General features: G+C 43.7%; 1 protein-coding gene across 1 annotated transcript in view; it reads left to right on the plus strand.

Annotated features, from left to right (window-relative positions):
• The window catches only part of tecpr2 (tectonin beta-propeller repeat containing 2), a 125,142-nt gene that overhangs the window by 91,674 nt on the left and 11,796 nt on the right, over positions 1-21,672 (plus strand). The gene's annotated exons all lie outside the window — the stretch shown is intronic.

Consider the following 21,672-nt stretch of genomic DNA (forward strand, 5'->3'; position numbering starts at 1 on the left):
AGGATAAGCTACGGTTTGATTTTAATACACTTGTATATAATGTAGAGAAATGCAAATTGCTTCAAATGGGGCAGAAAATCCAGGTAGGGACTATTGCCTAAATGGAAAGAAAAGAATTTCCCTGAATCTGTGAGCAGGCCATGAGTTAAGAAAGAGAATAGACAAGAAAATTAGAAGACAGCTCGAGCAGATGCAATGCTTCACCTGCCACCTTGCATGGTTGCTTATTGAAGTATCTGTAGGTACCGTTCCTGGCCCTCTCCCTTTCCACATTTTTACACACTGCCTCCTTGATGCGGTATCTGCGGACATGGGGTTAGTTTCCAAATGTATGTCAAATCCACCCTGCTCTGTCTCGCCATGGCCGCTTCTATATTGACAGACTGCTTCCAAACATGGCTGAGCAGACCTTCCAGCAATTGAACATTAAGAACACCAAAGCCATCTTTTGATCCTGGCAAAATCTCTATACCCTTGCCTTCAACTCCATCCCCTGTGTCCTGCAGCTTGTTCAGGCTGAACCAGATGGTGCACAACCTTAGTGCATGAGCTTCAAATTAAATAACTTGGCCATCACCAAGACAGTTTACTCCCACCTCCACACTATTACATGCCTCCACCATTATCTCACTCCCACCACTACTGAAATCTTTATTCACATTTTTGTAACCTCCTGACTCGATTTTTATTAGTACAAGTCTCCCAAGTTTAACCCTACACAAATTCCAACTCCACCACCATCCACCTGCACTTAGTCCTGCTCATCCATCACCCTGTCTTCACCAACCTTCAATGGCTCCCTGCCTCCAATGTATCAAATTCACAATTCTTGTCCTTTATAAGCTTCATGTGACCTCATCCCATGTTATCTCTGCGCTTACTCCAGCTTTATGTCCCAACCTGTGCTCTTCAGTTCTCATCTATGGCCTCCTGTGCATTCCCTGCCTCCTCTCTCTGCTCTTCCATCAATTGTCAGTGCTCTTCTGTCTGGAACTCCCTTCCTAAACCCCTCCACCATTCTTTGCTCTACGGCTTTAAAAAGCCCCCACAAACCTACCTTTTCAGCTGATTTTGGTCATCTCTCGCTTCTTCTACTACGTGGAATCAGTTTCTCCACTTTGAAGATTCTTGGGATATTTTGTACATTAAGAGTGCTATATGAATGCAAATTATTTTTCTAACTCCTGTTACAGTAATAGCCCCTTGAGCCTGTTCCGTCATTCAATGAGATCATGGCTAATCTGCGACCGAGCTCCATATATCCGCCTTTGCCCCATATCCCTTTATACCTTTGGTTAACAAAATCAGTCTCCGATTTAAAATTAACAATTGATCTATCATCAATTGCTGTTTGCGGAAGAGAGTTCCAAATGTCTACCACCCTTTGTGTGTAGAAGTGTTTCCTAATTTCACTCCTGAAAAGTCTGGCTCTAATTTTTAGACTATGCCCCATAGTCCTAGACTCTCCAACCAGCGGAAATAGTTTCTCTCTCTCTCCACTCTGTCTGTTCCCCTTAATATCTTGAAAGCTTCGATCAAGTCACCCCTTAACTGTCTAAATTCCAGGCAATGCAACCCTAGTTTGTGTAAAACCTCCTTGTAATTTAACCCTTGGAGCCCAGGTATCAATCTATGCTGCAATCCCTCTAAGGCCAATATATCCTTCCTAAGGTGCGGTGCCCAGAACTGCTCACAGTACTCCAGGTGTGGTCTAACCAGGGCTTTGTATAGTTGAAGCATGACTTCTACCCCCTTGTATTCTACTCCTCTAGATATTAAGGCCAACATTCCATTAGCCTTTTTGATTATTTTCTGTACCTGTTCATGACATTTTATTGATCTATGTACCTGGGCCCCCCAAGTCTCTTTGGACCTCCACTGTTTTTAGCCTTTCACCATTTAGAAAGTACCCTGTTCTATCCTTTTTAGGTCCAAAGTGGATGATCTCACATTTGCCTACATTGAAATCCATTTGCCACAGTTTTGCCCATTCACTTAATCTATCAGTATCTCTTTGTAATTTTATGCTTTCATCTACACTGCTTAAAATGCTGCCTAACGTTGTATCATTGCCAAATTTGGATGTGTAGCTTTCTATCCCATCATCTAAGTCATTAATAAATACGGTGAATAGTTGAGGCCCCAACACAGATCCCTGCGGGACATCACTAGTCACATCCTGCCAATTAGAGTGCCTGCCCATTATCCCTACTCTCTGTCTCCTGCCGCTCAGCCAATTTCCTAACCAGGTCAGTAATTTGCCTTCAATTCCATGGGCTTCAACTATAGTTAACAGTCTCTTATGAGGGACTTTAGCACATGCCTTCTGGAAGTCCATATAAATAACATCCATAGACATTCCCCTGTCCAGTACTTTAGTCACCTCTTCAAAAATTCAATCAGGTTCATCAGGAATGACTTACCCTTTACAAATCCATGTTGGCTCTCTCTGATCTACTGAAAATTTTCAAGGTGTTAAGTCACACTATCCTTTAATTATAGACTCTGACAATTTCCCGACAACAGATGTTAGGTTATAATTCCCTGATTTCCCCCTCTCACCATTCTTAAATAGTGGAGTGATGTGTGCAATTTTCCAATCTAAAGGAATGGTTCCTGAGTCGAGAGACCATTGGAAGATTATAGTTAGGGCACCTGCAATCTTCTCATCTACTTCCTTTTAAAATCCTGGGATGGAAACCATCTGGTCCTGGGGATTTGTCACACTCTTTAGTGCCATTATTTTCTTCATTACTGTTATTTTGCTTACGTTAATTTTGGTGAGTCCCTGATTCAATATTAGTTTCCTTGGGATATCCAGAATGCTGACCTCTTCCTCTACTGTGAATACTGATGCAAAGTAATTATTCAACATGTCCGCCATTTCCTTATTTTCATTGACAATATCACCATTGTCAGTTTTCAATGGACGAACATTGCTCCTGACCACCCTCTTTTTCCTAATATAATTGTTAAAAAATGTTTGTGTTGATTTTGATATCCTCGCGTGTTTCTTTTCATAATCCCTTTGTAGCTCTTACTATCTGTTTTGTCACCCTTTGCTGATCTTTGTATCTTTCCCATTCGCCAGGATCCGTGCTATTTTTTGCAGTTTTGTATGCTTTTTCTCTTATTTTTATGCTGTCCCTCGCCTCTAGTCGTCCATAGCTGCTTTTTTTTTGGCAAGTAGAGCTCTTGCCCTTTAGGAGTATAAACTGGTTCTGTATCACAAATTGTTTTTTTAACATCTCCCACTGATCGCCTGTCATTTTACCCATTAACAGATTTGCCCAGTTTACTGTGGACAGTCTCTGTCTCATCGCATGGAAGTCAGCCTTACCTAAATCTAGAATCTTAGTAGCTGTTTCGCGTTTCTCTCTTTCAATCACAAATTTGAACCCGATCATGTTATGATCGCTGTTGGATAAATGTTCACGCATCGTTAGACAGTTAACTAAATCTGGCTCATTACTCATTACTAAATCTAATATGGCATGCTCCCTTGAGGATAAAACATAGAAACATAGAAGATAGGAGCAGGAGTAGGCTGTTCGGCCCCTCGAGCCTACTTCGCCATTTAATGAGATCATGGCTGATCATCCAAACTTAGTACCCTGTCCCTGCCTTCTCCCCATATCCCTTTAGCCTTAAGAAATATATCCAACTCCTTCTTGAATATATTTAATGAATTGGCCTCCACTGCCTTCTGTGGTAGAGAATTCCACAGGTTCACCACTCTCTGGGTGAAGAAATTCCTCCTCATCTCTGTCCTAAATGGCTTACCCGTTATCCTTAGACTGTGACCCCTGGTTCTGGACTCCCCGACCATCGGGAACATCCTTCCTGCATCTAGTCTGTCTAGTCCTGTTAGAATTTTATAAGTTTCAACGAGATCCCCTCTCATTCTTCTAAACTCCAGCGAGCATAAGCCCAATCGACCCAATCTCTCCTCATACGTCATTCCTGCCATCCCAGGTATCAGCCTGGTGAATCTTCGCTGCACTCCCTCCTTGGCAAGAACATCCTTCCTCAGATAAGGTGACCAAAACTGCGCACAATACTCAAGGTGTGGTCTCACCAAGGCCCTGTACAACTGCAGCAAGACATCCTTGTTCCTGTACTCGAACCCTCTCACTACGAAGGCCAACATACCATTTGCCTTCTTAACTGCCTGCTGCACCTGCATGCTTACCTTAAGCGACTGGTGCACAAGGACACCCAGGTCTCGTTGCACTTCCCCTTCTCCCAATCTATTGCCGTTCAGATAGTAATCTGCCTTCCTGTTTTTGCCACCAAAGTGGATAACCTCGCATTTATCCACATTATACTGCATCTGCCATGCATCTGCCCAATCACCCAACCTGTCCAAATCATACTGGAGTTTCTCGGCATCCTCCTCACAGCACACTCGGCCACCCAGCTTTGTGTCGTCTGCAAACTTGGAGATATTACATCTAGTTCCCTTGTCTAGATCATTAATATATATTGTGAATAGCTGGGGTCCTAGGACCGATCCCTGCGGTATCCCACTAGTCACTGCCTGCCACTCGGAAAAAGACCCGTTTATTCCAACTCTTTGCTTCCTGTCTGCCAACCAGTTCTCTATCCAAGTCAGTACCTTGCCCCCAATCCCATGTGCCTTAACTTTACACGCTAATCTCTTATGCGGGACCTTATCGAAAGCCTTCTCAAAGTCCAAATACACCGCATCCACTGGTTCTCCCTTATGTTTTCTACCAGTTACATCCTCAAAAAAAATCCAGTAGATTAGTTGAGCACGATTTACCTTTTGTAAATCCATGTTGACTTTCTCCGATCCTGTCACTGCTTTCCAAGTGCTCTGCTATTACATCTTTTATAATGGACTCTAGCATTTCCCCACTACCGATGTCAGGCTTACCGGTCTATCATTCCCCGTTTTCTCTCTACCACCTTTTTTGAATAGTGGGGTAACATTAGCTTGCCCTCCAATTCATGGGAACTGTTCCAGAGTCTATAGAATTTTGGAAGATGATCAGCAATGCATCTACTATTTCTAGGGCCACTTCCTTAAGTACCCTAGAATGTAGATTATCAGGCCCTGGGGAATTATCGGTCTTCAATCCTGTCAATTTCCCTAACACCATTTCCTTACAAATACTGATTTCATTCAGTTCCTCCCTGTCATTAGACCCTATGTTCCCCGACATCTATAGGAGGTTATTTGTGTCCTCCTTTGTGAAGACCGAACCAAAGTATGTATTTAATTGGTCTGCCATTTCTTTGTTCCCCATTATAAATTCCCCTGATTCTGACTGCAAGGGACCTACGCTTGACTTCACCAATCTTTTTCTCTTCATATATCTATAGAAGCTTTTACAGTCAGTTTTTATGTCCCCTGGAAGCTTACTCTCATACTCTATTTTCCCCCTCTTAATTAATCCCTTTGTCCTCCTTTGCTGAATCCTAAACTGCTCCCAATCCTCAAGTTTACTGCTTTTCCTGGCCAATTTATATGTCCTCTCCTTGGATCTTATGCTATCCCTAATTTCCCTTGTTAGCCACGGTTGAGTCACCTTTTTTGTTTTATTTTTATGCCAAACAGGGATGAACAAATTCTGTAGTTCATCCATGCGATCTTTGAATGTTTGCCATTGCCTATCCACCGTCAACCCTTTGAGTGACATTCCCCAATCAATCCTACCCAACTCGCGCCTCATACCATCGTAGTTTCCTTTATTTAAATTCAGGACCCTAGTCTCTGAGTCAACTACTTCACTCTCCATCTTAATGAGGAATTCGATCATATTCTGACCGCTCCGACCCAAGGGGCCTCGCACAACAAGATTGCTAATTATTCCTTCCTCATTACATAATACCGAGTCTAAGATGGCCTGATCTCTAGTTGGTTCCTCGACATATTGGTCCAGGAAACCATCCCGTATACACTCCAGGAATTCCTCCTCCACGGTATTGTTACTAATTTGGTTAGCCCAATCTATATATAACTAAAGAAAGAGTAGGGCCTATTAGAGACCAAAAAGGAAGCTTGTGTGTGGAGGCGGAAGATGTGGGTATGGTTCAGAATGAATACTTTGCGTCTGTCTTCGCAAAAGAGAGGGACGATGCAGACATTGTAGTTAAGGAAAAGGAGTATGAAATATTAGATGAGATGAACATAGTGAGAGAGGAAGGGGCTTAGCATCTTTGAAAGTAGATAAATTGCCAGGCCCGGATGAAATGTATTGCAGGCTGCTAAGAGAAGCAAGGGAGGAATTAGCGGAGGCTCTGACCATCATTTTTCAATCCTCTCTGGCTACAGGTGTGGTGCTGGAGGACTGCTAATGTGTGCTGTTGTTTAAAAAGGAAGAAAGAGAAAGACCGAGGAATTACAGGCCAGACAGCCTAACCTTGGTGTTGGGCAAATTGTTGGAAAAAATTCTGAGGGACAGTATTAATCGTCATTTAGAAAGGCAAGTGGGGTTTTGCAGGGCTCAGTACTAGGTCCCTTGCTTTTTGTGGTGTATAAATGTAAGAAGTCACACAACACCAGGTTATAGTCCAACAGTTTTATTTGAAATCACAAGCTTTCGGAGCGCTGCTCCTTCATCGGGTGAAGTGGAGAGATGCATATAGGCACAGTTTGTGGTGTATATCAATGATTTAGACTTCATTGTAGGGGACATGATTAAGAAGTTAGCAGATGCTACAAAAATTGGCTGTGTGGTTGATAGTGAGGAAGAAAACTGTAGACTACAGGAAGATATCAATGGACTGGTCAGGTGGGTAGGAAAGTGGCAAATGGAATTCACTCTGGAGAATGATGTGGCGATGCCGGTGTTTGACTGGGGTGGACAAATGTAAGAAGTCACACAACACCAGGTTATAGTCCAACAGCTTTATTTGAAATCACAAGCCTTCGGAGCGCTGCTCCTTCGTCAGGTGAAGTGGAGAGATGCATATAGGCACAGCATATATAGTCGGAGAATACTGCCAGAAAGCTTGTGATTTCAAATAAAGCTGTTGGACTATAACCTGGTGTTGTGTGACTTCTTACACTCTGGAGAAGTGTGAGGTAGTGCATTTGGGGAGGGCTAACAAGGCAAGGAAATACATAATAAATGGTAGGACACTGAACAGTGTAGAGGAACAGCGTGACCTTGGGGTGCATGTCCACAGATCCCTGAAGGTAGCAGGACAGATAGATAAGGTAGTTAAGAAGGCATACGGAATACTTTATTTTATTAGTCGAGGCATTAAAAAAAAAAGAGCAGGGAGGTTATGCTTGAACTGTATTTTTAAAAAAAGGAAAGACTTGCATTTATATAGCGCCTTTCACGACCACTGGACGTCTCAAAGTGCTTTACAGCCAATGAAGTACTTTTGAAATGGAGTCACTGTTGTAATGTGGGAAATGCAGCAGCTAATTTGCGCTCAGCAAGCTCCCACAAACAGCAATGTGATAATGATCAGATGATCTGTTTTAGTTATGTTGGTTGAGGGATAAATATTGGCCAGGACACTGGGGATAACTCCCCTATTCTTCTTCAAAATAGCGCCTTGGGATCTTTTACGTCCACCTGAGAGGGCAGACGGGACCTCGGCTTAACGTCTCATCCAAAAGACGGCACCTCCGACAGTGCAGCACTCCCTCAGCACTGCACTGGAGTTTCAGCCTAGCTTTTATGTGCTCAAGTCCCTGGAGTGGGACTTGAACCCACAACCTTCCGAGGCGAGTATGCTACCAACTGAGCCACAGCAGATCACTAAATACTACATAAAATACTAGTTAGGCCACAGCTAGAGTACTGTGTACAGTTCTGGTCACCACCTTGCAGGAAAAGTGTGATTGCACTAGAGAAGGTACAGAGGAGATTTACGAGGATGTTGCCAGGATTGGAGAATTTTTAGCTATGAGGAAAGATTGGATAGGCTGGGGTTGTTTTCTTTGGAACAGAGGAGGCTGAGGGGAGACTTAATTGAGGTGTATAATATTATGAGGATCCTAGATAGTGGATAGGAAGGACCTAATTCCCTTAGCAGAGAGGTCAGTAACCAGGGGGCATAGATTTAAAGTAATTGGTAGAAAGATTAGAGGGGAGTTGAGGAGAACTTTATTCACCCAGAGGGTGGTGGGGGTCTGGAACTCGCTGCCTGAAAGGGTGATAGAGGCAGAAACCTTCTTCACATTTAAGAAGTACTTGGCTATGCACTTGAAGTGCTGTAAACTACAAGGCTACAGACCAAGAGCTGGAAAATGGGATTAGGCTGGATAGCTTTTTTCGGCCAGCGCAGACGCGATGGGTCAAATCGCCTCCTGCGCCATAAATTTCTGTGATTCTAGGACATATTGTTGCAGAAAACTATCCCGGACACAGTCAAGAAATTCACTACCTTTCTGACGTGCTAGTCTGCTTATCCCAATCTATATGAACTCTGAACTAAAGACACAACTTCAGTGCCAAAAACACTATCGTGCATATCTAATTTCCAAAGAAACTCTCCAATTGTATTCACCAATCTGAATGACGTGGTGGAAGAGTTCAACCCATCTGGTGTCAATCACCTCACATAGCCCTGTTGGTACCCTTCAGATAACCTCCAGATCAATGTAGCACCGTTACCTAGATATGTCGGATCACTTGGTTACTCCTTGCTTCAGGCCTTTGCTAACAAAGAGCCTCCAACCTGTAGTTAGTACTTTTAACTGGGTTATGCCTCAAATTGCCTTTTAATATACAAGCTTCAGCATTGTAGTAAGATGCGGTGTTGACAATTCTATGAAATGGAAATAAATTGAGTATTGCTTTGCGAAAATCCTTAATTTTGTGAGAGTAAACACTTATTTGTGAAGGCAGATTGAGAACATTGGTTCCTCGTATTATCTAAAAACATGCTATTGTGGATGCAGATCGAGAACATTGGTTCCTTGTATTATCTAAGCATACACCATGGCCGGTAATCCTGATTTAGGTTGCTTTTTCAGTTCAAAGTCAGCTTTCAAAGAGGATTTAAAAAAGCTTTTACTATTGTTGGTTAGCTGGTAGTTTATGAATTATAAAGCCAGAATTTTTCAGGAAGCTCTTTGTACTTTAAATCAGCAACTACACTGTGTGCCGTTGTGTCTCCTAGGCAACATTTTGTGGATTTGAAACGACTTATTTCTAGGGGTGGGCATGTAGAGTATGATCATTTACTTGTATCAGCAGCACTCTAATGTACTGTCTAGACATTATCTAATATATAAAGTGCTTATGAGATACCATTAACAGCTTTATAAAATATTTCAGAATCCAACAATTGCTCCTTATTTGGGAATGGAGGGGTGCTTATGCAAAAAAGCTATGTTTGTATTTATCATCCAGTTTTTGATGATTATTCTAGACAAGTCAACATTTTATGGAAAGTTTTTATATAGCAAGATGCCCAGAGTGATGTCATCCTTTTCATAATCATAAAAAAAATCTCAAACTGGAGAAATCCAAAGATGTGCAGGTTAGGTTGATTGGCTATGATAAAATTGACCCTTCGTGTTAGGGGGATTAAATACGTGGGGTTACGGGGATAGGGTGGGATATGTGTTGGTGTAGGGGTTACGGGGATCGGGTGGGATATGTGTCGGTGCAGGCTCGATGGGCCGAAATGGCCTCTATCTGCACTGTGGGGTTTCTGTGATTCTGTGAAATGTCAAGAATTGACTTGAGTGGGACTGTCAACAGCAGGGATCATTAGGAGTAGGATTTATGATCATAAAAGAGCGAGACAGATTATAGATTTAAACAGATAGAGGTGTGTTTATTTTTAACATTGATATACATCAAAAATATTTTTAAACCAAGATGAGCAAGTCTTGCACCAAATGAGCGAAACTTGATATATCAGCCTATGGGGTGGAAAACTAAAAGTAATCCTTTAAAACTGATCATTTTCAGCCATTTGTTGTGTACTTTGGAGAAAATAAAACAGATGGGATGCCTGCCTTTTGAGGGCCCTTTTATCAGTAAGCCATATCGCCATCCTCTGTTGCATGTAGAACCCTTCTTTTCCCAAAGCTTGAACTCGCTTCTATTGCTGGTAATAGTTGTAAGTGTGTAATATTCAGCTTGTGATGAGCAGGTTTTCAAAAATTGTCTCAACATTTTTGTGTTAGTAAAATTTTCTTGACTGAAATGTTTCCACTTTTATGGCAGTTTCTGAATATAAACTTAATAGGAAGCCTGTGCTTTTTACCAAGTCATAATTCCTCAAATACCCTGATGATTTTACCACCTGTACAATTTATTTCTTTAGGACAGAAAAAAATCCAGATGCTAAGGATTTAATGACACTATATTGAAAAAAATGATTAATGTTAACCTAGGAGCAAATAAATTAGAGTAAAGAATCAAATTCCTCTTCATCCAAAGGCCCCAAAGCCGTGCATGGGCATACAGCTAAGCAGACGTTTAGCTGTTACATTATTTGAACAGCAATACCAGGATTTTTCATTAAGCTCTTGCTGCTTGAATTCAGATCCACACTCTGTGTGTAGCCATGGTGATTTGTTTGTGATTTGAAACCACACAGCTTCATTAGGGGATGGTTCTGTTTTCAGATCTTTTCTGAACAGTTGCTGATGCAACACCTAAACTATGCATGCTGAGGAAAGCACAACCAAGTTATCGAAAGGCTAGCTGTGACTGTTTTATCAGCCCTTTGTATTTGTTCTGATCCCATAATTTTATTTCAGCCAGTGTCTGCATCAGTGCCCAAGTTAAAGCCTATGAACTCTGTCCTGGTACGGAAGTCATATTGCAAAATTGTTGCATTTTTCCTGGTAGTCTGTAATTGTGAAAGAAGGGTCACTAGCTCTCACTTACCCACATGGTTGTCATTCAAGTGTAAACCTGGACAGTGAGTATTAGATTATTCAGCAGTGGGAGTCATCACAATAAAATGTGTCATGTCCACACAGTGCTCATATATGTGTATTTGCTGTAGGGGTAGAGGACTTGGAAGTAGTAGAAGACTTTCTCAATACCACCATTCCTAGCCCAAGGACAATGAGGCCAGTTGTAGGACTTCTGCCTCCTTAATTGGGATCAATTAGCTCAATACAATCCAAGGATTGATATTCCATTTATATTACAGAAACACTTCCGTTGTCATTTGGCTGATTGTTCTGTTTAGGATATGTTGATCGGATGAGAAGAAGTAAGGTGGGAGGAGGCTCATGTGGCGCATAAACACCAGCATAGATCTGTTGGGCTGAATGGCCTGTTTCTGCGCTGTAAATTCTATGTAATTCTATGTTTATACTGTGGTTCAGATTTGGCAACAGTGGACAGTGTGCATGCGTGATTCTTGCACATGCACAGTTTTTATCGCTGCTGTTCTGGCTCGGACTAATCTGATGTCAACAAGGTCTGTACATACTATCTATGCTGAAAGCATATGGGTGGACTGAGAGGTTGATTTGTCAGTGGCTGATGCAAGATGGTGAATCAAACCTAAATGCCCCTTTTGGTAGCTCCTGAGATTTGCTGGCACCAGCACCCAGCAATCCGAGGAATCCCACTTGCCTCTGACAGCACTGGTATCACTTTGTTAACTGTACAAGTTACCTATGATGCTGTTGCTTAAGATGGCAACCAACCCATAAATGGGGAATGAACATAAATCTTCGAGTCAATAGGGGCGGTTTTGACCCTGCCCATCTGAATTTAAAATAAGTTAAAATTGCCCGTGAGATTTACCTGCTTAGTTCCCGGTCTGTTCCATGGGTTCTGATTTTAACCTGCTCTACTGAGCAGGAATGAACCAGCGAGGGGTCATATTGGTGTTAATTATTCAAATCTATGGGTCTTTCTTTAAATATACAGATCGGGCACCATAGAGGTTATTAGGGCCTGACTACTGTTTTAACCAGAGGCCTGGGAAGGGAAGTAGTAGTGGATTTCAGCCAGGCCAACCAATTGAGGAGAGGAGTCAGGACCAGAAGAGGCCAAAAAGGGTAAGTTTGATTTTTTTTTGATTTTCCTTATGGGACCAGAAGAAGCAGGAATTCTTCTCCGGGTCCCTAGAGGAAAGTTTAGGCCTCCCCTACGCTGGGCTTCCCTCTTCCCCGCCCACCCCTTGGTGAGTTGCCTGACTTCCAGGGACCCTTCCTTTGGTTCCCAGCGGCAGCCTCCTGCCACTTGGCATTCCGCCTTGACTTGACTGGTAGATGCCACTTCCTGCCGGTTTTGGGTGGGAACCTGACTGGGGCTAGCAGTTAAAATTTCCTAGGCCACCTGCTGCCAAGGACGGGACAGTTTGCTGCTGTCTCGGCCCCCGGCCGCATGACTGCCACCCCAAGTTAAAATCAGAGCTTGCGTGATTCCGTGCCACACCATATTTACCAAGTGAGTCATCAGCTTTTTTTTAAAAATAGTGGATTGATTTTTGTTGTAGAATTTGGCTAACCCTTTGTTCAACTGCATATTAGTTTTTACTGCGGTAGTAGAAAATGAGGCAGGATTGTGACATATTGGTGTTAATTATTCAAATCTATGTATGGTCTTGTGCTGGCGAAAGGGGTACTGTATAGTGAAGCCCATTAAGTAAGTATCAAATGTATCTGATGTGTCAGAAGGTTTCCAATTGTTTGCAGCTATAGTCCTACTTAAAAAAAAAAAAAAAAAAAAAAAAAAAAAAAAAAATCCTAATAATTCTGCAGTTAGTTCACCAAATTTGTTTTTTCCTTTGGGTTGGAATTTCTATAATTTGCACATTAGAAAGAAGGCTCAATATGTGATGCAATATTTGTATCCAAACAGCTGAATCAAATTTAAATGTTACTTCTCAAAATATACATACAATTATCCTCGTGTTTAAAATGCTACGCCATAGCTTTGTATAATCTTAGTGAGAACCAAAATTTCACGGATTATAAAGTGCTGTACACCACATATTCGTAGGATTAAGTAATTTTACCAAGTATCATTATTATAGAAAAGAGCTCTGTCACGTATGTTCTGTGTGATGAAATTTTAGCAATCACCATTTTCTATACACTATTATTTCATCTTTTAATGAGTTTGTGAATTGTTGCAGATTAACTGCATTTGTTGCTCTAAAATATTCGCCCGTAATTTGCGCTGTGGCAAAGCAAAGGTGCTCGCCGCTGGCCTCGAAGATAGCTGCCCACAGAGATCTCGCTATCTCTGTGGCGAGAAGTTTGCCTTTCTCGACTTGCAATTGGTTGTAGCACTGTATAATGGGAATTCCCAGCGAAGAGCTGCAGTGACGTCAACAAGCTGTCTTAAGCAGCCAGTCACAGAAGAATTCTCAGACGCAAACCAGGAAATGAAAAGCAGCTTTTATCTGGACTTTAAAAAATGTTAGTGAGTGAAATAAAGATTGGGACTTTCACATGGGGATAATGTAGAAGCTGAAATATCATGAACAAACTTTTTTTTAATGTAATTTTTATCATAATGGAGAAATTTGACACTCCACAAATATAAAAGTTAGTTTTTCAGGGACAGAACAGTTATTTAGTAGTCAATGCACTGTTAAAACCCCAGTTACACCTATTCCAACAAGGCTTAATATTTAATGGGGTACTTAACAGCGATATTAGCATGGAAAAGCCCAAGCTTTGTCAATTCCACTGATTTTCACTGATCAGAATGATTGCCGACGATGGTGGGGGGAGGGGTCTGCAGCTCAGCCAGTGTTGGAGCAGGGAATGACTGACCGCAACTTCAGGATTTCCACATTTAGATGCGCGTGCGCTAAATCCTGAAGTTGCGGTCAGTTTCAGAGGGGTAATAGTGGCGAACACTGAGGGCTCGATTTTCCCAGCACCAAGGAGGCAGGTTTGGAGGCGTGTGAGTTGTTAAAATCGCCAAAACTGGTGGGTGGGCACGTTCCCGCCTCCAAGCAATTTTCCCAAGTGCGTGTTTTCTGACCCACTTTCCATCCCGCCTCCAAGAGGCGGGATAGGCCCTTAACAACCACTTAATTGCCTCTATAATCCCATTTTGAGCGGCCTTTCCGATTTTAACACATTTTCCCCATCCTACACGCCGCCTCTGGAACACGCCAGGTAATCCTGGCAGCCTCACTAGTGGATTGCTTACGATCAGCTGCAGCTCCACCATTACAAAGGAGTTTTCACCGATGATCATTTGCAGGTGGCAGAACTTTGTTGTTTCAGGTCTGGGGGAACTTTTAGCAGGCATACTCCGTGTTATGGAAGTTTGGAGCCTGACACCCATCTCCAGTGTGACCTCCTTGGAAACCCTTCTCCCCACCTTGACTAAGTGCTTCCTCAACTGAGGCATATACCAGAAGCATGGTGACCATTTAATTCCTTTCCTCCTGGACATCCGATTCGGATGAAGACCAGCCGCGGCAGCAGCGGAACCATGAGCAACAGCAGGAACATCAGCCGGAGCACCAAGCTGCTAGTCACCCACCTGAAGATGCACAAGCCAGAAGGCGCCAGAGCGCCACCATATTGATGCAAGGGACGCACTCATCCTGGCCAGATTTGCTTAGCCTGCACAATCAAGCAATTTAGTCTTGCTCCTTCTTACCAAATCATCGACAATGGAGAAGAACCTACGGAATCCTATCACTCTAACCACCATTCTGATAATCGCAAGGCGCCCTAAGCCCTCAATGTGAAAGTCCCATTTGCGAAATGACACAGGCCACAACTTCAACAGTTTGCCATCAAAACACTTTATAATACAATCACAATGATGGCTGGTCCAAAAACAAAACAACACAGCACCCAAGTGACTACCCTTGTGACTACTTGTGCTTTATCGTCCTCTTACGCATGCTCCTACGTGGTGCTTCCCCTGTGGCTTAAGCAGATGTGGCGGCCCCTTGCTCGCTCTCTTGCTGCTCCTGTCTCGACGCCTTTGGCGGGCATCCTCTGGGGTGGCGAACCTGTGCGGGCTCACCAACGGTCTGCTGCTCCTACGTCTGTGCAGGGGCTGAGACGCCCATCTCATTTGGGTGAGGACTCTGGTGGGGCTCTGACCGAGGGCTTTGCTGTGGCATGGTCGTGTGAGCACTTGGAGAGGAGCCCCCACTTGTTGTCTGCCACCAGCATCCCTTTCATGGGTCAGCCCCACTTCAGGGGTAGCAAGTGGCTTGACAGCACCTTGCTGCACTGCAGGGGGGCCATGAGGACCCATTTCTGCACTGGAAGTCCTACTCCAGAGGACTTGCATGAAGGTCTGCTTTGTTTGCCCAATAGCTGACCATCGCTCCTCAAGGATGTCATTCTATTCTGAACAATGACCATGTTTTCAGTACCCTTGCGACTAAGCTCCTCCGTAGTCCATGGAAGGAGTGAGTGTAGTGAATACATGGCATAGATGCTTAGAAGGATACAAAGGACTCTCCCTGTGTGTTGTAAGTAGTTGTTGTCATGGCATCACAGTGATAGGAAGTGTGAGGGCTGCATGGTCGAACAGTTATGTGAATGTGACCAGAGAGAGAGAGGGAATGGGTAAGGGTGCAGGGATGTAAGTGTCAAGTGGGATGTGGAGGAAGAGGTTGGCTGAGGAGCGGCGATGGGGATCAGATTGAGGGTGATGGGAAAGTCATACTCACTTTTCCGGTGCGGAGAAGGTCATGAAACCTCTTTCTGCATTGCAGCCAAGTTCTGCGGCTCATTGAAATGGAGTTGACAACCTGGGCCACTTGTAGCCACACAGCTTTTGTCTGTTGGGGTGGCTTTTTTCTCCCTGAGGAAGGGAACAGCACCTGCTTATTACAGCTGGCTCCGTACACCAGAGCTTGGAGGGAGAGCTCATCAAACCGAGGAGCACACTTTTGCTTGATCGTTGATCTTTTCCACAATTCAATTCCTTCATATAAATTGCAGAGCCTTTGCAGTCTCCAGAAGAATCAAGGCTGCTTGCAGGCCTTAAATCCAACAGCATTGGTGACGTCATCGGAGGCGACTTTCTGTATGAAAAGACTAATTGGGCCAGGGGTTCCCCCACACAAGAAATCAATTGGCCGATTAGGGGAAAATCGCACTTTTTCAACACTTCACTTAGGAGTCGGGGTCCTGGCACGATTTCCACCTGACACACCCCAGCCCGCCCACACTGACAAAATCCAGCCCTGACAGTTCGCCATCAGCACCCACTGCAAAATCTGGGTCATTGAGTGCTATTTCGGGTTATAAAATACTGACTGCTGTTTTGCATTATAGGAGATGATTGCTTTTGAAATATTAAAACAACACATATACATAGTGATATTGATATAATGAATTGTCCAATCCTGTAAAATTAGGAAATATATTATGTCATCCCTACAATTGTTTTTCCAGCTTAGATTTGCTTTAAATCTGTGAATTCCTTTACATAGGTTATTTTTTATGTATTTTTTATAATGATTAGAGTAGCATTCAGTACTTCCTGGATGAGCCTTTTTAAGGTTTTGGCTTATCACAGTGGTGTTGAAACATCCTCTAATACAGTAATACAACTGGGATGTCAGTTTTATTACTGTAATAATATAATCCTACATAATCATACACTTTAAATTCCCTGAACTACTTCTCTTTCTATCTCTTTCTCACTTCCTCCTCTTCTCTCTTTGTGGGTTCAAGCCCTACCTTAGGACTAGAGCACATTATCTGGGCTGATACTTCAGTATAGTAGTGAGGAGTGCTGCAGTCTCTTGGATGAGACATTAAACGGAGTCCCTGTCTGCTGCTCAGATGCTTGCAAACGATCCCCTGGCACTTTTCAAAGAAGAGCAGGGAGTTCTCCTGGTATCCTGTCTAATATTCCTCCCTCACCCAACACATCAAAAATAGATAACTGGTCATTCATCTCATTTGCTGTTTCTGGGATCTTTAATTGCCTGTGAAATGCTTGGGAAATTCTGAGGACATGAAAGGTGTTATAAATGCAAGTTCTTTTTTTTTCTTTCCCCTCCTTTTTAAAATTTAACTTCTGTTTTCCTGGGCCCCAGCTGACGTCATTCGTTGTTGAACTGGAAGCTGCTGAAGTTCAACCCCCGATTGGCTGAAAACTAGTTCCAATGGTCAGTTTTCAACGAATCTGGAGATAGACTGTTGAGGTTTCCTCACTAATGCTGTTGGAGTCGAAACACTGCCTCTACTTGAGCCACCCGCCACAAATGCAAAGCACCCAACAATGTAACTTACAGGCAATGGAGGGCAACAATCATGCTGCAATGTGTTCTCGCACTAGCATTGGCACAGATAGTAAACAAATTGAACTAGCCTCGATGCTCCCCCGCAGTTAGGCACAGGGTCTGTGATCCTTTAATGTATCGCCCTTTAAAACACGTATCCCACAGGATTTGGATCAGGATACGGAGGGCAGGAATCTGTAATGCTTAAACTACAGTTAAACTAAAATAAGGGATTTAATTATAAACGTACAGCAGGCCATGCCAATTATTGACCACCTTTGCTATCTGCAAATACGGTGCGACCTTTTCAGAAAGGCTTAAAGAGCCAGTGCCATAAGCTGAATGATCATTCTGGAACAGATCATAAATGTTATAACAGCAGAGATAGTCATACTTACTTAAGAGTCTGAGTCATCACCTTCCTCTTCCCTTTCCCCCCCATTTCTCTTCTTTCTCCCCCCAATCATTTCCTGGAGTCAGTGACTGATGGTTGGGTACAGTCCTATGAGCCCCATAGTTTTCTGATACCTTAGTCAAATGTAAATTATTCATGTGCAAGTTTAGAGAATGAGTGTTAATGGGTTTTTCAACCGTAGAGGTATCACAGTCGACCCTGTTCTTGCGTAATATTCCACATATGCATTTTCCAGCAGGAGTCACTGGGAATCCCAAAAAAATCATCCTAGTTCCTTATCAGGTACTCAGCAAAGACTATCGTGATCTGTATGGCTGTAGGTTGCATTTAACCCAGTTATTCCTGCCCCTTTCGAGACACGGATGAATCATATCCCATGGGCAGCCTGGAAACATTGCAGTTATGCTATTTTGTAAATAGTAAACTATAAGAATATTATATCACTGATTTACACATGGGGGGTGTGTTGTGTATGTAATATGTGTGCTACTTTGAACCTATGGACAGGACTGCACTACTTGTAGGGCGTAGTGATACGCAGTACCACTCCTGGCCATAGGGGTATAAATAGTACTGTGGGTACTGATCTCCCCTCAGTTCCCGCCTGTGGGCATGAAGTAAAGAGCTACGTATAGTCCCTACCTCCAACCAGTAAAGACCTGTTTGAGTTATACGTTTAAGTCTTTGTGTTAATTGTTCAATACAATACACATACTTAACACTGGCGACGAGTCAGGTTCTTACCCTGCGGCAGTTGAAGAGAGGTTTCAAACATCACCACCCCACTAGAAGCGACAGGCTTTAGGACTCTGAAGCCTCCATCAGCGACTGAGCACTGGAGTGCAGCAGCCATCCTGACAGCTTCCAGCGACTGACAGAAGTCTTTCTGCAGTTTCCTTGTTCAACCTAGGTGGTGGGGTAAGCCGTGCAGCGTTGGCTGCAAAGACAGGGCTGGGGAAGTTGGAGAAGATAAGGGCGATCGCAATCCCTGATAAGAGCCGCGGTGAAACGCGCGAGCGGGTAAGCCAGAGCCCGGGAGGGAGCGAGCAAGAGGCGGGTGAGCCAGAGGCCGGGAGCCGCTTCAAGTGCGAGGCGCAGCGCGGGCCAGCGATCGGGACCAAAGATAAGGGCCGCACTCGGACTGAAAGGCGCGGCGGCTGCAGAAGCTCAAGGTGCGAGAGCCGCGGTGCACAGCGCGGGCTATCAATCGCGGCGAAGATAAGGGCCGCACTCGGGGGCTGAAGGGAGACGGCGTCGGGGGACGGGTGAAGACCGCCAAGCGCGGGAAAACCGCCATTTTGTGGGCGGAGGACGACGGCAAGAGCGGGAAGCCGCCATCTTTGATAACCAGTAAAGAAAAGAAAATCTGAGAAATTGCAAATCTACAATGCCTAAACACGGGAATATTAGCACCTTTGATAGTGACCTCGAAGATTGGGCCATATATGTTGAAAGAGTAAAAAATTATTGTAAGGCCAATAAAATTCGTGACCAAGATAAAGCTTTAACATTATTAAATTTAATGGGTGCGAAGACATACGGGCAATTGAAACACCTGTTATCACCAGATGAACCGGCGGATAAGACGTTCGATGAGATTGTTACTGTCCTGAAAGATCATCTAAACCCCACGCCGCTGATGCTAGCGGAATGATTTAAATTTTACGACAGAAGGCAGCTACAGCATGAAAGCAATGCTGAATATTTGCTGGAATTGCGTAAATTAGCGAAATATTGCCAGTTTGGAACGGGACTGACAGATGCACTACGAGACAAATTTGTGTGTGGTTTATTTAAACAGGATACACAAAAGCGACTGCTCGAGGAGAATGAGCTGACGCTTGAGAAGGCGGTCACTATGGCAGCAGCACACGAAGCCGCAGCGAGAGGCACGGCAGTAATGCAGCTACGGTCACCGGAGCTCAGTGCACACAAATTGGGTGTGAGTTCTGGCAAATGTTATCGTTGTGGAAAGACAACGCATGATCAGAACCAGTGTTGGTTTAAAAACCAAGAATGTAGAACTTGTGGTAGGCTTGGACATATAGCTAGAGTATGCAGGTCAGGGAAGAAGACCAGCAACAAGAAGTCACCGCAAGGAAAATACGCAAAGGTACACAAGGTGACCGAACAGGAGTCCGATTCAGACGCTAGCAGTAATGAACTGGCTAGCTTAAGCTGTAATGAACTGGCTAGCTTAAGAGTACTCAACGCTGGTAAGGGTGCAGACCTCCAGACAATTTGGGTCACTCTTCAGATAGAAGGAGTCCAAGTAAAACTGGAATTGGACACTGGATCGGCATTGACGGTCATAAATAAGAAAGATTACGGAAAGTTATTCCAACATATTCCCCTACAGGATACGGGGATTATATTGAAAACATACACGGGGCAAAGAGTGTACCCCATCGGGAAAATAGAGGTTGCAGTGGTCCACAAGGGCGAAGACAGTCAAATAATGGACTTATATGTGATATCTGAAGGAGGTCCTCCACTACTAGGACGGGAGTGGATTAGGAAAATGAATATGGACTGGCATTTCCTACAAACAATAACGAGTGAGAACTCGGTGAAGATAGTCGGCCCAGACTCTGGAACGGATGATGGTAAGCCCAACTCAGGTGCAAAAGACAAAGTTTCAGCACAGAATTCCACTGAGCAACAACAACATAGTTTAACTGTGGATTCTGAGTCTGGCAAGTCTACTGATGTGCCCATTTCTGAGGGACACCGGGCTCGAACTCAACTCCATTTCAAACTACAACAGCAATTAGAACAAATGCTTCGCCGTTTTGAGCAAGAGTTGAATGCAACGAAAGAGTTCTTTGATATAGAGTTGGAGAATCTGGAAAGGCAACAGAAGCAGCTGATGGAGAAAATGGAGCAGGAGCACACAAAACGTCTGATGTCAGAGGAGTTAACGGTCAGCCAACTCCTGCATATGCTGAAGGACAGGACTCTGAAATGGGAAAAACTTGAACACGAACTTCAATATTCAAACGAAAGGGGTTCGGAGCTCTCAAAGGTTATTGGAAGAGCTGAGGTGGCAACACAGACTGAGATGACTGCAACAGAGCAGCCCTTGGATGCCAAAAGTACGCTGACTCACGTCAACGTAGAACAACAGACCGCTGAAACAGCTGCTCCGGTAGAGGGATTGAATAGTCCGATCAATCAATCTCCAAAAGAAGTTGAAGTAGTAAAATCTCAAATGAGGTCATTAGTAAACGACTTGCTGAAAGCCCAGAAAAAGCTGGATGAAGAGGTACGCATGAAGAAGTCTCTTCAGGAAAGATGTCTGGACTTGGAACAAAAGCTGGCTAACGCCCAGCTGGGTATGGAGGAAATAGAAGACCCTCTCGCTGGCCTAGATCAGGACGACACCGAATATTACTATGTCCTGTCCTGCCCAACTTGTAACTTCGACTCCCACCATACAGAAATCATGGAGGAGCACCGAAAGTCTACGGAACATCGGGAGAAGGTGGCTCTACTACGGAAAAAGGAGGAAGAGAAGGAGGAACTGCGCATGCAGCTGGCAGCTGACAGTGGAGCCCAGAGAGTCTCCAAGAAGCAGAAAAGGAAAAGTCGAAACAGAAGATGACCCATCTGAACCATTATTACCTCTACCAGATCTCACACGTGGTCCCTCCCAACAGAGCCAATTCAGTTCGGAAGTTCAAACTGTTAAATCCATGGAAGGACTATTGAATGAGTCACTCCAGCAACGTGAACCGACTACACCACAGAGATTGAATCTGTGAACTGTTTTCTGCAGAGACTGAATCTGTGATCTGTTTTGACATGAAGTTATCTATGTATCTGTTATTCTGTTATGTAAACCTGAAGTTATATATGTATATATGTTATTACGTTATGTTAAATGGGGAGATGACTGTAAAGCTAGGAAGGGAGGAATGTTGTGTATGTAATATGTGTGCTACTTTGAACCTATGGACAGGACTGCACTACTTGTAGGGCGTAGTGATACGCAGTACCACTCCTGGCCATAGGGGTATAAATAGTACTGTGGGTACTGATCTCCCCTCAGTTCCCGCCTGTGGGCATGAAGTAAAGACCTACGTATAGTCCCTACCTCCAACCAGTAAAGACCT

The sequence above is a fragment of the Somniosus microcephalus genome, chromosome 12 (genome assembly GCF_052327205.1).
Source record: "Somniosus microcephalus isolate GS21.2 chromosome 12, FLI_Smic_1.0, whole genome shotgun sequence".
Taxonomy (NCBI): domain Eukaryota; kingdom Metazoa; phylum Chordata; class Chondrichthyes; order Squaliformes; family Somniosidae; genus Somniosus; species Somniosus microcephalus.